Source organism: Sus scrofa, chromosome 1, assembly GCF_054392235.1.
Source record: "Sus scrofa isolate SSC_HxYL_T2T_F1_AM1 chromosome 1, Sscrofa_HxYL_maternal_Yorkshire_Landrace_v2.0, whole genome shotgun sequence".
In the NCBI taxonomy this organism is placed as follows: domain Eukaryota; kingdom Metazoa; phylum Chordata; class Mammalia; order Artiodactyla; family Suidae; genus Sus; species Sus scrofa.
This window is the reverse complement of record NC_139383.1, coordinates 77,922,890-77,937,808: the sequence shown is the minus strand read 5'-3', so window position 1 is coordinate 77,937,808 and position 14,919 is coordinate 77,922,890. Positions and strand designations below refer to the sequence as shown.

General features: G+C 44.5%; 1 protein-coding gene across 4 annotated transcripts in view; it reads left to right on the top strand.

Moving 5' to 3' along the window:
* Nucleotides 1-14,919, top strand: part of FYN (FYN proto-oncogene, Src family tyrosine kinase) — a 225,160-nt gene that overhangs the window by 45,653 nt on the left and 164,588 nt on the right. Inside the window, exon 1 of one of the 4 annotated variants that reach the window (XM_021084350.2) lies at nt 12,755-12,893. The exons of the other annotated variants lie outside the window; for them this stretch is intronic. The gene's annotated coding sequence lies outside the window, so the exon portion shown is untranslated. Of the gene's footprint in view, nt 1-12,754; nt 12,894-14,919 lie in introns of those variants that run through there. 4 annotated transcript variants of the gene reach the window in all.

The following is a 14,919-nucleotide window of genomic DNA, read 5'->3' as shown; positions in this document are numbered from 1 at the left end:
CTACACCAGAGCCACACCAACTTGGGATCTGAGCCGCATCTTCAACCTACATCACAGCTCATGGCAACGCCAGATACTTTGACCCAGTGAGCGAGGCCAGGGATCGAACCCGCTTCTTCATGGATGCTTAACCACTGAGTCATGACAGGAACTCCCAAGATGCCCATATTTACATGGCCCCAAGTCATCCCATCTACTTACACCGAGATGCAGAGTATCTGAGATCTCCCCTAGGCTCTTAGACCTACAGTCTCATGGGGTGGAAGTACATTCCTGACCTACTCGAGACTAGGATCAGGTCTGTGAAGTCCAAGTTCATGTCCCATCAGAAACAGCAGACTCACCCTCTGCTGCTAGCTGCCCTTGTAAGAGTCACTAGACATGCTGAGCCTCACTTTTGTTGTAAAATGAGAGGTTTAATCTCCAAGGGCCCAACAAGCTCAAAATCCCAAAGATTCAGTAATTCCCTGGAGTATTTCTTTAACATGTCCATGTCTTGAGAGGTACGAGTAATTAAACCAGAGAAAGTCAACCATAAATTCTTGTTCCTTAAAGTTCGAGGCTCTAAATCAGGTGCCATGCCTTCTGTAGATGGCTTGGCAGGGTCAGGATCTTTCTGCCAAGGGTCACAGTTCCCCATTGGTCCAATCTTCATGGCCCCACAAGGGCCCAAAATGGCATAAAGCAAACTGGAGAGCCCTGGCGGGAACTTCCTACTGGCTGTTGCAGCTTTTTAAGAAAGAGAAAAGAGCAAGGACAAGAAATAAGGGCATGAAGATTGGATGGGAAGAAGCAAAGTTGTCTTTATTTGCAGGCAACTTGGAGGTTTATCCAGACAAATCCAAGGGAATATATAAAACCTCTACTGGCCAGAACGAACCATAAAACTTAGGAAAGTCACAAGGTACAAGGTCGATATTACAAAAAAATTAATTGTATTTCTATAGATGGGCAGCTAATAGGTGGAAAAGAAGGCTAAAAAACCAGTTCTGGCTATATAACAACAGAAAAACCTAAGTTACTTAGGAATAAATTTAACAAAAATCAGTCAATTGGTGCTGTCTTTAGTGGGGGTGGGGGTGGTGTTTAGGCTTATGGGTGCTCGTGGTCCCAGACAGTCCTGGGGGAGTAGACTTTGTTTTGTAGCCCTTATCCTTTCTTAAGGGAGGAGCTGTATAAACTTACATAACTGTTGTTGATCATCATCACGACATGGATCGTGATGTCGGTTTATATTCAACAAGCCAGCAGTGCTCCTAGTTTATCTGATACCAGGCATATTTTCTTTGCACTAGGGTGAAGTCCTGAGTGGCCCAGGTTAATTCTCAGGCATAAGATGTTCGCTTAGAAAGTTGTGGTTTTTCTTTATTCTTTGTTCCTACTTCTCTCCAGGGTGCGATGAGGCCTTTAATCCAACAGACAGCAGGAGGATCTATGTAATGAATTTTTACATGCCCTGGTCATTTTAATGTAATTGTCCTTCTTTTAAAAGGCTTCATTAAGTCTATTGTTAGGATGGTAAAACTACCTAAGAGAGACAAGAGGGCTTTTCCCATTTTCAGAATTCAAGACAGTTTCTTAATTGCACTGCTTTAGGTGAACAGTAATTAAATGGGTTGGGAGAATGTGCAATATTTATTTATAGTAACGCAGGCATGTCACGTATTTATAGTCATTACTGCACAGTCTACTTGATAACATCCTTTTGGAAAAAAAATATCATGACTGTTAAAAGTAGTTCCAATAAGTGTTTTTGGCAGGTCTTTAAATCTAGCTGTGAATATTAACAGATCTAGATTCCTTCCGTTAAAGTACCATACATAGTAAACTTTTTGCGAGGAACCTGTACTTGCAAAGCCCTAAATATGCTTTTAACATTTTTAATTTAAAATATTTGAATTAAATATGTTTGCCAATGTCAATAGTCTTTGGAATGTTATAATGTACCTTAATTATAACAAGATGATAGGAGAATAACTATTCCTAGGTTCTTTTTTTTTTTTTTTTCCCTCTTTTGTCTCTTTTTTTTAGGGCCGCACCCGAGGCATGTGGAGGTTCCCAAGCTATGGGTTGAATCGGAGCTGTAGCTGTTGGCCTATGCCAGAACCGCAGTAACACCAGATCTGAGCCGCCTCTGAGACCTACACCACAGCTCATGGCAATGCTGGATCCTTAACCCACTGAGTGAGGCAAGGGATCGAACCCGCAACCTCATGGTTCCTAGTCAGATTCGTTTCCATTGCGCCACGACAGGAACTCCCCTAGGTTCTTAAATTTGGTAGTAAATGCAATTTTAGCATTTTGGTGTGCTCTGATACAGCAGATTTGGCAAGCAGATAGCAAAGAAGTTTTCCATCAATAATTGAGAATCTTAATGCCAACTAAACCACTGTTGGGGGGGCCTTTTTGAGCACCAGATGAAAGCTAGGGGTCCTCCATCCCGAAAAACATTTACACACATAAAAACAAGCACAGATACAGCGTGTTAGCCAGGGCAGGTCTCTGGACCCCTTGAATGCCTGTTCATAGACCAGAGATAAGAATCCTTGCTCAAATGGCACACTGTACAAATAGCCCCTTTTGATGTATACATTGCTTCATGCCTAGCTCTCCCATGTCTATGTCTACAAAGCTATTTGTATTAATACCTTTTCTCCACTGGACATTTTTACTCAATATTTTCATTTACCAACTCAGTTTAAATGGTCCCTTTTCCATCACTGCTGATTTCTTGAGCTTCTGGTTATTTCCTCAGTCATTACAGGTAGTCATCAGCCTCTGCCTCTGCCTCATCTCCCCCAAAGCCAAGAACAAACCAGCTCTCTTCCTCTGTGCATCCAGCACATAGGAAACGTTTTATCTGTCCCCAGAGTCACTGCTTTCTCCCCCTCTGTTGTTTATCCACACTACCTAGAGTGAGCCTTCAACAGCTAGGCTTGCTGGGAGGGGCCATAGAAGAGATGGCCCCTCCCAGCCCCACCTGCCACTCCTGTGGGACTCCTAGCCTTCTGTGTGTGTGTTGGAGGTCGGGGCGGGGGGGGGGGGCGGGTAGTATGCCAGCCTCATCCAGGCAGGTTCCCTTGGCCCCTACCTGCTCTGCCACATCTGGGGGTTTTCTGGCACCACACACAGCACATCCAACCCCTCACCTCCTTTGCTCTGGGGGTCTGCCCTCCTGCTGCCCCCAGAGACTGTTCCTTTGCTCAGGTTCCTCATGTTCCTTTCCAGCCACTGCTTTCCATCTTTCCTGCACCACGGACACTGCCCTGGCCAAGAGAGCATCTAGGACAGGTTGTCCATCTGCTGAAGCAGTGGCTGGGCTCTTCACATATTCTGTTCATAGTCACCGAACCTGCAGGAAGATAGGTCCCCGGGACCAGGAAGCCCTGTTTCTGTGGAAGTCTGTACTTCTGTTCCATCTGCAACTTCCCGCTCCCCATTCATCCGTCTCAATTGAGTCAGCAGTTCAGTGAAGATCCTTTGGGGACTTTTTTTTTTTTTTTTTTTTTTTTGTCTTTTTGCCATTTTCTTGGGCCGCTCCCGCAGCATATGGAGGTTCCCAGGCTAGGGGTTGAATTGGAGCTGTAGCCGCCAGCCTACGCCACAGCCACAGCAACGAGGGATCCGAGCCACGTCTGCAACCTACACCACAGCTCATGGGAACGCCGGATCTTTAACCCAACTGAGCAAGGCCAGGGATCGAACCCACAACCTTGTGGTTCCTAGTAGGATTCGTTAACCACTGAGCCACAACGGGAACTCCTGGGAACACTTTTTTAAAAAGTGTGGGGGCAAGGGTCTAAGAGAGTATTGTGAATTATTATTAATAAGAATTTACAAGGAAATAAGTCCCTAACACCCCTCTGTGTGCACAGCCTCATCTTCTCATGCTGGTTTGGAGGCTGGCAGCCCCCTCTTTGCTCATTGGGGGCACAGGGGCAGTAATCTGCCTCTTTTTACTTCCTGGCATGTCTGTCTTGGTGTTTCATGGACTCCTATAGCTGGGGGTGACCCTTGAGGTGATCCCTGATGATCTCATTGGGAAGCTGAACAAGCTGAGAGTCAGGGAGGTTAAATGGCTAGTCCAAGGTCACATAGCAATAAAGTCACCTTGTGAACCTATGTTTTCTGGCTCCTGGTCTCTCTTTTTGCTACACTACAAGTACGACTCAGCCTGTGATTTTTTTTCTTTTCCCCATCTCTTTCATCTCTTTTCTTAGTGCCTGTTTGGTGCCTCGTAGATATTCTGAGCTTTTAATGCCACCTTGACATTGCTATACCTCAATAAGTATGAACACTTAATAATTACCTTACTTTTTGAATAGCACTTGGTCTTTTCAGGATCTTTCACATGTGTTTCATCATTAGATTTTGCCACAAACCAGTGAAATATGTTGCTCTTATGATGGAGGAAAAAAGTAGAGACCTCTTTGAGACCACGTGGCTAATTAGTGGAACAGTGGAGGACAGAATCTGGTTCTCCTGTATCAGAGGTTGTGGTGGGTTAACGCTGTTTTGAAAATCTGGCTTCAGGCTCTGGAGCCTTGTCTTCCTTTATGGAAATATAAAAAATAGGATTTCCTATTTTCTGACAGTTTTCAGTGTTTCCTAAAGTGTGTTCTGAAGCACACTGGTCCCATGAGATGCTCTGTAATAAAAGAGGATTTTGTGGCCAGATAAGCTGGGAAAAGCTGCTCGGTGTATCCCCCTCTTGGGGATTCCCAGTGCACAAGAGCATTTAAAGGCTCTGAGAAGTTCCTCTGCAAAGAACATTGAATTTTTTTTTAATTGTGGTAAAATACACATGACATAAAAATCTCGCATCTTAATCATTTTTAAGTGTTTAAGTTCAGCAGTGTTAAGTACATTCACATTGTTGCCCAACCAATCTCCAGAACCCTTTTCATTTTGCAAAATGGAAACTCCATACCCATTAAACAATTCTCTGTTCTCCCCTCTCCCAGCCCCTGCAACAACCATTGTACTTTCTGTCTCTATGAATTTGACTGCCCCTGGGTGCCTCCTCTAAATGGACTCAGAGTATTGGTCTTTTTGTGACAGGCTAGTTTCACTCAGTACAATGTCCTCAAGGCTCACCCTTATTGTAGTAGGTGTCAGACTTTCCTTTTTTTTTTTGTCTTTTTGCTATTTCTTGGGCCGCTCCCCAGGCATATGGAGGTTCCCAGGCTAGGGGTCTAATCGGAGCTGTAGCTGCCAGCCTACGCCAGAGCCACAGCAATGCCGTATCCGAGCTGCGTCTGCGACGTACACCACAGCTCAAGGCAACACCAGATCGTTAACCCACTGAGCAAGGGCAGGGATCGAACCCGCAACCTCATGGTTCCTAGTCGGATTCGTTAACCACTGAGCCACAATGGGAACTCTGAGACTTTCCTTCTTTTTAATGCAGTATAATTTCCATTGTACATATATACCATATTTTGTTAATCCACTCAACCAAAGCTGACTTGAGTTGCTTCTGGTTTTTGTGACTAGTGCTGCTGTGACCATGGGTGTACAGACATCTCTTTGAGAACCCGCTCTCAGTGATTTGGGTACATATCCTTACGTAAATGGCTGGATCCTATGGGAATTTCATTTTCATTTTTTTGAGGAACCACCATTGTTCAACCTGTTTTTCTACCCAAAGTTGCACAACTGATTCGATCACAGAATCCTTTTTTTTGCATTACTCCTTTGAGTATCCTACAGAACATGGGCTTTTCAGGAAATACTAAGAAATCCTGGGCTCAGTAAGGATTTCCGTTTATTCCAGGGCCTGACAAACCTCAGGATGCCACCTGGCAGTTCAGCCACGAAGCTCCCAGCCCAAGGGCAAGGTCAGCAGTGTGGTCCCAGGACCTGCAGAAGGGGAGGAAGCTCACAGGGTACACAACAAACTAGAACCACAGTTCCTCGACTGGAACTGACACTGTAAACTGGGCACAGGTAAAGAGGCTGCTGTGGCTTTGATGTCATTTAATCTCCACTGCTTAGGCGGGCATCTTCATTCCGTAAGAGAATAAAGAAGGGTGAGCCCTCCTGCCTCTGTGCAGTAGGGGCCTAGAGAAAGCTTTCCAATGGGAAGTATTAGAATTCAGAGACCTCTGTTCCATCATTCAGAAACCTCTGTTCCCTCATCTCCCTGAAGAGGAGAACTTCAGGAGGAGAGGGAGGTGGGGGTAGAGTCCCTGGGTAGCGTGGCTGAGTGCTCCGTGCAGCTCAGGGAGCAGCAGTCCCATATGAGGGTGGAGGACATGGCTCAGTATGCGCTGGACACAGAGTCTGCCCCCTGTGCCTGGATCTGAATGGGCTTCTCCTCAGGGCTTGTAGTGTTGATGCAGTGTCATCAGCCCTTTATGTGATTCCTCAATAATTGAGGGGTGGTTGTAAACACGAATTGTGTGGGTAGATCAAAATCCCAAGAGTTGATTTGCCTCACACAGATGGAAAGGGGTATGTGGGCAGGCAGTAAACTGAGGAAAGAAACACATCCCCCACCACTGCCAGCTGCTGAGTACCTCAGACGTCCTTGTGGTCAAGTCCCAGCCCCTGGTGACCTGGAAGGAGCTGTTATGTGTTTGGACACCTGAACACCCAGGGTCATTTCTCTAAACACTAGCTTAAAAATTGGCCTGGGCCATGGAGCTCCTCTCGTGGCTCAGCGGAAATGAATCTGACTAGCATCCATGAGGATGCAGGTTCGATTGTTGGCCTTGCTCAGTGGGTTAGGAATCCGGCGTTGCCATGAGCTATGGTTTAGGTCGTAGACACAGCTTGGATCTAGCATTGCTGTGGCTGTGGCAAAGGCCAGTGGCTACAGCTCCAATTTGACCCCTAGCCTGGGAATGTCCATATACTGCAGGTGTGACCCTAAAAAGACTAAAAAAGAAAAAGAAAATTGGCCTGGGCCTGAAGGGTTTCAGGAGTGCCTAAAAGAAAACAGACTGGGCGGTTGTCGCTTTATCTAGCTGTTCTTGATATTGATAAGGATGAGGATGCAAAGCTATGGAGAGGCTGTGTAGTCCCACAGAGCTTTGAGCCAGGATGCAAGACGGCCCTAGAATACCCAGCCTCTTGATTCCCTTGTCTGAGCGCAGATAATGATAATGATGCTGCATGTTGGGGGGTGGGGGTGGAGTGGAATTTCATGAGCCCTCTGAGATCCTGAGATGAAAGTGGCTACTGATGAACAAATTATTATGAGATTTTACTATTCCGTAAATAAATGCTTTAACTTATCTCTCTGACTCCCTTGCTTTAAGTGAGTTCAGACTTGGCTTCTCTCATTGGCTACCTCCCACCCAGGCTGTTTCCCCAGGACCACAGTTGTGTGTGGAGGCACTGAGGTGAAGTGGAAAAGGGCTTGGGAAGCTCAATGTAGACCCTCGGGCAAGCTGCTTACTCTAATGGCCTTAGTTTCTACATCTTTTAGGTTCTGTTCTAAGGTTCCTTCCAGCTCTATAGATCTGTGATTTTTAGCAAAGATTAAACCAGAAAGAATTCAGCCTCAAGGTACACACATGTATGGAGCGCCACGTCTGAACCAGGCACTGCTCTAGGTTCTTGGAATAAATCGGCAAACAAGGTAGCTTATTTTCACTGGGGGGAAGAGATGAGACCATAAGCAGTAAATGTTAATAATAAGTAAATTGTATAGTTGTTGGAATGCGGCAGGTAGGCAAAGTCAAGATAGTGTGATAAGAGGAATTGGGAATGCAGGCAGGAGTGCAATTTTTTAAAAATATAGCAAAGAGGAACTTTTCCATTATGAGAGTTGTTAGAAAATCAAGCACATCATTAACGGGAGGCTGTAAAGCTCTCTTTTGGAGATTTTTTTAGGAAGTGAAAAGTCTACTCATGTTTTTAGATTCAGGGATATTCTTATTTGGACATAGAAGAACGAGCTCATTGACCCTTTTGAAGGTTTTCTTTTTTGAAGATGTAGTGGCTTGTGCAAGAGTAGCTTCCTCCTGCTGAGGATGCGTGTGTTCATACCTACACAAACACATGTACACACATATAGGTGTGTGTATACACGCATGCACATGCATATCTGCTGCTTAAAGAGCAGTACAAGCCAGACTTGGGAGGACCCAGCTGCTGGCCTAGCTCTACCTCTAGCTCACTTTGCAAAGGCCAGCTAAGCCTTATGATAATATAGCCCTCCCGTCCTGCCGTTTTATTAGGCAGGAACTGAAACACAGAAATGCTAATGCTTCGCCAGTGTCAGAATGAGTCAGGAATGGCTAATGGGACCTGGCATCCTCTGCCCCCGGCCACCCTCTCCATGCCTTCCTACGCTCCTCTTCCCATGGCTGTTTCTGCTTCCCCTTCCCTCTTGCTTAGGGACCACCTCCACTCCCAAGTCTGTACAATTAAACAGTAATAAAACCAATGTAGTACTTCCCCTAACCCTTGTGTCCAGACCCACACAGTCCAGCTTTGAAATCATGTTGTAACCAAACAGATAGAATCCGGGGACAATGGTGTTGAAATAGCAAATGCTTTCCTTATGTTTCTCAGTGCAACGAGGGGGACATAGAATCCACAGCAGCACCTCAAGCCCTTCCTTCGCCACTAGCCATCCTTATACCCCACAGCCCTGACAAATTGACAGATGTCTCCTAACCATGACCCACTGTTTTCCCACTTGTCCTGCATCATAACCCCCCCCCCCCCGGCCTGGACACACACACACACACACACACACACACACACACACTTCCCCAGGAGGCTGGGCCCAGGAAAAGAGCCAGCAAGGCAAAGCCAGCATCCACTTCAGCAGCTGGGGTGAGAGAGGGCCTGGCCAAGTACGTTCTTCATTTCCCGACCCCCGCACCGCTGTTCACTGTTGTGCTGTGTTAGCCCTTCTCCTAGATCACCTTCTGGAACTTAATCACCACAGAAATCCTACCTAGTAGATATCTTCGTCTCACTGATGAAAAAACTGCAGAGAAATTGAGTACCTTTCCCTGTACCATGCTATAGAGATGCTAGGATTTGAGCCCAGGGCTCCCCAGTTATGAAAACAGTGCTCAAATCTCCTGTAAGGTGCTGCCTCTAAGTCATATAAATCCCAGAGGCTCCAGGCTCTTTCAGTTGCCAAATTTGTTGGGGTGGGAGACACAATTATAAAACTCTCTGGTGTTGGAGGCGGTTACCTCTGTTTTGCAGCCAAGATCTGGAAAGCTTAGTAGCTAAATGGAAAAGAGTATATTCTCCCCAAGCCTTGTGGAGTGGAATCTGTCTTGCTTGGAAACTCAGAAGACAGTCTGGGCTCCTTTGCACACAGCCCAGAGGAGCCCCAGGAAGGTCTGTGGACCACTGTTCTGACACATCAGACGTGATTGCTTTCCGACCCTTCCAGTCTTTCAGTGGGCTCTGCGACCAAGGAGGGCTCGAGTTGGGCCTCACCCACAGAGGAAATGCAGAGACAGGAGCTGGGAGGTGGGCCCTCAGAGACAGAGGAAATTTTAAGCAGTTCCTTTGTCACAAGCCTAAGATAAAAGATACTTTCTGACAAACATGTTGGTTCAGTGTGTGAATTTGTGAACTTGCTACAAAGAACCTTAAGGGTAAGGTAACCAAGAATGCGTTTTGCGGCTACCCAACCCTAGCTCTGTCTCCACCTTGGTTGAAAACTAGTGCTAATTTGGGAAAGGGTCCTAATGCAAGAAGTGACAGGAGACCAGAGAAGCAAAACAGCTACACCCAAACAAATACAAAGAGAAATCCAGAGTAGTGAATGAGAGCAGGTGAGGCAAAATAGAGGAGGCAGGGTGATGGGGACAGACCAGCAAGGACAGAATATACCTGAGTGGAGGACACAGGGCACAGGAAAAATCAACCAAGACCTGGGCAATGGTAGGCGAGATCATCACCCAGTGTTAACAAGGTCTTTGCGGGGTTCTGTTCTGATCCGTGACACCGTCAAGACTTTCTTCTAGGTTTCAGTAGCAACTTAAGCCTAGCGTGTAGAGGGCTTTGCTGGGAGTTCTCTTTCCACATGCCTGAGATTATATTTTTTCATCAAGAGGAAAGTCATTTGAAGGTAAAGGCACTAATATTTACAACATCATCCAAATCACCCCTTGGTAAAGTATGAGAATGAGAGCAAAGTGAAATGAGCTGGAAATACATTTTATGACATTGATCCACCCAGTGATGTTATCACATATGAGTCATTACCAAGTAGATTCTTGCCATCTTGGAATAGATGTTTTTCAGTTTTCAAAAGTACGTAGCGATCAATTGTTGCTATGTTTCCTTTGTGGCAGTGCTACACTTTCCCAGCTATTGTCCCAGTTAATGATATTATGTGACTTCTGACTGCTCTATATCCATAGTTGACGGCTTTATGTAATTTTTGCTTTCAGTTCCTGAAGCATAGTGATATGGTGAACTGATTAAAAATAGCATTCTAATGAAATTGTTGGGTGTGTTGTTGTAGTATAAGTCAGCTGCAAATGAGAAGTTCTTTCCTGAGGAAATTGATAAAACTGAAAGTCAACTTGCATGTTTATATATTTTCTATGAGAATTTTTGGTCCCTCCTCATTTTTTTCCTTTTAAAAAATTTGTGCGAGTTAATTTGTTCTTCCTCCCTAGACACATATTTTAACACTTGTAACAGTTAGCTGAGGTCTGTTATGCTAATATGATACAAGAGTTTGAATTAAATGTTTACCAGCAAAGTATGCAATGGTGTAAGTTCTAAAAGGAAGCAAAGTGAACTCTTTTTAGTTCAAATACTGGATATTTAAAAATAAAAAATAGGAAATGGTTTTTATCCACTAGGTCTTTGTTCTCAGCCTAGCAACATGTGAAGGGCTCTCATTCTTTTAAAAGGAAGGAAGAAAGAAGAAATAAAATTTCTACTTGACGTTTTCCACTTAATACCAGGCTTGTAAGAGTCACGGTGCTATAGAGGTGGCCTATAGACCTATTTTCCCTAGCCTAGTGTTTTGCAAAAATCTGGGCCAGCATTTAAAATTCAGGAAATATGACACCTAAAAAAAAAACCCCAGCAGTTCCTGTTGTGGCTCAGTGGAAACGAATCTGACTAGTAACCATGAGTATACAGGTTCAATCCCTGGCCTCGCTCGGTGGGTTAAGGATCTGGCGTTGCCATGAGCTGCAGTGTAGGTCGAATACTTGACTCGGATCTGGCATTGCTGTGGCTGTGGTATAGGATTGGTGGCAACAGCTCTGATTCAACCCTAGCCTGGGAACCTCCATATGCCGTTGGTATAGCCCTAGAAAGATAATAATAATAATAATAAAGATTTATATTTTCTCCCTCTCTCTCTCTCTCTCTTTTTTTTTTTTTTTTTTGTCTTTTTAGGACCACACATGCATTTGAGTTACACATGCATTTGAGCTACATCTGCTGCTCCTTCCCTCACACCCTTGTTTCTACTGCTACTCTCTCACTGAAGCAGCCATAGCCCAAATCAGAGACTCCTCCTCCGTCACTTGTCCTTTCTCGGGCCCTTCTCCTCCCACAGCCCTCCTCCCTCTCAGCACTGTCATCCCATGGACTCCAACCTTTGCTTCTGTTTCTAGCTCATCTCCCACAGTCAGCACTGCCGGCTCCTCCTCCATTGTCTACCTCATTTACTTTTACTTCGTTACTCAAGTATTACATGACTATATAGGTTATTTTAAAAATTTTAGACAGTAACAGTGGTATATAAAGAGATAGTCTTAAAAAAAAAAAAAAAAAGGCTATGGTTCCTTTCCACTCCCCTTCCCAGAGGTAACTATGGTTAACCTCTGTATGGGTCCCTTTTCCTGACCCTTTACCATGTAATCTGGTATATATATATTGTTATTTAACATAAATGAGATCATTTTATAGGTAATGCTTCTAACTTGAAGATGATCCTGGTCTGTATAAATAGATCTCTGTCCTACCCATTCTATGATTTACCAGCTTCTTAAATCTTAGTGTTTCCCAGCATAACCTACTGAACAATGATAGTACCTAATATACTGGGGTGGTTTTTTTTGTTTATGATTGTGTGTCTGTTTCCTGTAAGTTTTCAGAGCTTTTAAGGACAGTTCTATCAAGTATTTGTTTAGTGAGTGTGAATGAATGTTGGTATTTTTGCCCATTTAGATCAGTGTAATTTCTGTTATATATATAAAACGTTAAATAACATTGAAATTTAAAATTAAACTAAAATATCCTAAGTTCTGTAGGGAATATATTATTGTAATTATTGTAAGGTATAGTTAACCTATTTCTCAGGTTATTTCCTATAACAATAATATTTATTAATTTTGTTTATCTCATTAAGATCACCCTACTCTGCAAAAGAGACTTCTGTTACACCACGTTTTTGTTCTTGGGAGAAGTATTGGTGGCTGCTTGTTTTTGTTTTGTGCATGTTAAATGAGTATGTGCTTTGGCATCTTTCCGAGGCAGATCGTGTTTTGGGTGCCATTCATCCTTCATAAAGGTATCATTGATGTCTAAAGAATATATAAATGCACAATGTTGTGTAAACAGCATTGACTTAATACAACATCTCTTCAGTAGAAAAGTAGTTGAGGTTTATGAAGTGAGCCTTGTCAGACACAATTTGAGCTCTATTGCTGAGGGTTCCTGTTCAGTATCATGCTACTGTTAATAGCCCTGATTGAAGGAGAAACCAATGAAAACATCTATCATCTGATGGCTGTGGGATGCCATCCAAGCTTGTATCCATGGTTGTGTCATGTTCCTGGGTTTGTAAGGGGAAGAAAATAACACTTGGATGTTAAGAATTCATCCATAAGCTGTTTCTGTCAGGGGTGGATGAATTTCTTGCTCCTGAGTTGAAATGAGACATTTAAATACTGGTAATAACTTCCTCATCGCCAGACTCTCTGGAGGAGACACCAAGGGTGAGTGGTGGGAACCATATTTTAAAATGTTATTTGTGTATTTAAAAAAAAAAAAAAAGTGGGGGAGGTGGAACTAATCCATCATCAATAATGAGCTGAAATCAGTGAGTCACTAACAGTCCATAGCAACATGATACCTACTTGTGCAAATCTGAGGAGTAAACAAATATAAAGTAGAAAATGGAAACTACATAAAGACCTCTGCCACGCACACGTCTGTAAAACTAATTAAAATTCTGCCCAAGGGGTTACGGAAGTGGCTAAAACGCTGCTTAATCTGGGTCAAGGTCTTGGGGAAGGAAGGCTCAAGTGCTGTGTTTTGAAAGAAAGGTTCGTAGAGGAAAGAATATTGCATTTCAGGGGACTGACAGAAAACAGTAATCCATGCAAGCTCTAGTTGGACACAGAGTGAGTCCAGATTCCAGGATTTCAGTACCGGAATAAGAGTGACAGCCTTTGACAAGGGACAGAAGCAAAGTGAAATGATGGTGCCCATGCTGACATCTTGTGTTTGTGTGTTGTACTAGAGTTTGACAGACTCCTTTGAGGGATATTTTTGATTTGGTCTGTATTAAATCTTGGTGCACTCCAAGCCTTTTGGAAGACTGGATCTCCTGGGTTGATGGTGGCAGGGGATGAGGATGAGGGGATGAGAGAGGAGAGGTGGTTAGACCAGACTAACTCTGAGTTTCTGGCCCTGGGAGGGTATCTGTGCCTCTGATCAAAACGAGCAAATTGAAGGGCAGTTTGGGCAAGAGAAGATCAGCAAACAGCCAAGATTGCCAAGAGAGCCCCTGACCACTCAGCTCCTGAGAACAAGTTAACTTGCCAGTGAACTTTGTGGGAAAATTTGTCGCCTGGCCTAGTGACCTTGAGAGCCCTAGCCCAGTGTCGGGGTTGGGGCAGTTCGAGAGGATGCATTAGGCGCAAGAGAGGGTAAAAGCAGGGGAAAGAGGTCCCTGAAAGGGAACAGTGAATGTCCAATGATACTTGTAAATTAGGGAGCTGCCAAGATGCTACAGTGTCAAGAAACAGCATGGCAGCATGAGGTCATGTTTTGTAGTGTATATTTGCCGTTTGTTGGATTTTATATCTCTCAGGAAGTAGCTGTGGCTCAGATGCAGACAGCTCTGAGCACCCCGTCCCACATGGACTGGGGCGCCTGACATGAGCTGTGGTCTGGACTCCTTTCTTAGGAGGTCTGTGGGCATCAGTCCCAGGCTGGCCACGCGTCTTGTAAATGAGTGGAACTGGCATCAAACAGGGATGACCTCAGACTGTCACCACCTGGACACATAAATCAAAGCTCAAGCTATACGATGCTGCCTTTGTTTGTTTGTTGGCTGTACCTGTGGCATATGGAAGTTCCCTGGCTAGGGGTCGAATCAGAGCTACAGCTACCAGCCTACACCACAGCCACAGCAACACTAGATCCGAGCCATGGCTGTAATCTATACCACAGCTCACGGCAACACCAGATCCCCAACCCACCAAGTGAAACCAGGGCTTGAACCCTTATCCTTGTGGATACTAGTCAGATTCGTTTCCGCTGCACCACAACAGGGACTCCTGATGTTGCCTTTTTAAAGAGGATTGGCAACACTAAATCCATAATCAGCTTAACCAGATCAAGCCAGCCACCCTCATGCCTGAGGCATTTAGAGTGCTTTGCATGTTGGGTGTCTGCCATTCTGTCCCCAGCACCCAACTGGATGGATGCTACACTCAGGATCACAGGGAGGGAAGCGGTCGATGTGCGTTTCCTTCCAGGAGTCTCTCTGATCTCTGTCTTGCTTTCACTCCATGCAGGATTATTTGGGGAAAAATACTCCAAGGCCAAAGCACATAGCTTATTCCTGACTTGGTGAGCCCATGCGTTGGCGTGGCATGAGATAGATTTCAGTAAATTTTTGTAATTCTGATAAATGGCATCCAGAAGAGGAGGCTTATCACTCATCAGCTCCTGTGTGTCCTCATTGCCATTCCCACAGTTGGCTGATTCTTCAGGACACATGTGCATCGATGC